This window comes from Chelonia mydas, chromosome 1, assembly GCF_015237465.2.
Source record: "Chelonia mydas isolate rCheMyd1 chromosome 1, rCheMyd1.pri.v2, whole genome shotgun sequence".
NCBI lineage: Eukaryota > Metazoa > Chordata > Testudines > Cheloniidae > Chelonia > Chelonia mydas.
Window position 1 is genome coordinate 136209527 of NC_057849.1, and position 1704 is coordinate 136211230.

Here is a 1704-nt window from a genome sequence, read left to right on the forward strand (position 1 = left end):
AACACAGAATACAAAGTGTACAGTACTCACTTTATATTATTTATATTACAAATATCTGCACTGTAAAAATGATAAACAAAAGAAATACTTTAAATTCACCTAATAAAAGTACCATCCTGCAGTCTCTTTATCGTGAAAGCGCAACTTACAAATGTAGATTTTTTTTTTGTTACATAACTTCACTCAAAAACAAAATAAGTCCACTCAGTCCTACTTCTTGTTCAGCCAATCGCTAAGAAAAAGTTTGTTTACATTTACGGGAAATAATGCAGCCCACTTCTTATTTACAATGTCACCTGAAAGTGAGAACAGACATTTGCATGGCACTTTTGTAGCCAACATTGCAATGTATTTACGTGCCAGATATGTCCCTTCATGCTTTGGCCACCATTCCAGAGGACATGCTTCCATACTGATTACACTGGTTAAAAAATAATATGTTAATTAAATTTGGGACTGAACTCCTTGGGGGAGAATTGTATGTCTCCTGCTCTGTTTTACCCACATTCTGCCATATATTTCCATGTTATAGCAGTCTCAGATTATGAACCAGCACTTGTTGTTCGATTTTTAAGAACACTTTCACTGCAGATTTGACAAAAAGAAGGTACCAGTGTCCGATTTCTAAAGATAGTTACAGCACTCAACCCAAGATTTAAGAATCTGAAGTGCCTTTCTAAATCTGATCAGGGCAGGGTGTGGAGCATGCTTTCAGAAGTCTTAAAAGAGCAACACTCCGATGTGGAAACTACAGAACTCGAACCACCAAAAAAGAAAATCAACCTTCTGCTGGTGGCATCTGACTCAGATGATGAAAATGAATACGCGTTGATCTGCACTGCTTTGGATCAAGCAGAACCCATTATCAGCATGGACGCATGTCCCCTGGAATGGTGGTTGAAGCATGAAGGGACATATGAACCTTTAGCGCATCTGGCATGTAAATATCTTGCAACTCTAACTACAACAGTGCCATGAGAATGCCTATTCTCACTTTCAGGTATTGTAAACAAGAAGTGGGCAGCATTATCTCCTGCAAATGTAAACAAACTTGTTTGTCTGAGTGTTATGGCTGAACAAGAAGTAGGATTGAGTAGACTTGTAGGCTCTATAGTTTTACATTGTTTTGTTTTGGAATGCAGTTGTTTTTGTACATAATTCTACATTTGTAAGTTCAACTTTCATGATAAAGAGATTGCACTATACAGTACTTGTATTAAGTGAATTGAAAAATACTATTTTGTTTTTACAGTGCAAATATTTATAATAAAATATAAAGTGAACACTGTACACTTTGTATTCTGCATTGTAATTGAAATCGATATAGTTGAAATGGTAGAATACTATTTATATAAATATTTTTGGATGTTTTCTATTATTGTTTAACAGTGCGATTAATCGCGATTAATTTTTTTAATCCCTTGACAGCCCTAATTAAAACCAAAGTGGAGGAGGCAAATGATGGGGAGTTCCAGGCTCTTTAAACAGCCATTTTGTGAGAAAATTCTTGCAGTCAGTTTTAGTTTCAGTCCTTCCACCATCCTTATATTTATCCCTAGTAATTTTAATTCAATATTTAAGTTAGCCTGTGCTGAGAGTCATTTTCTTTAGCCAGGATGTACCAGCTACTTCTGCAACTGTCACTTTGGTAGTAGTCATAGAAACTCTCCACTGTAGACACTTTTTGGTCTACATCTGAAATTG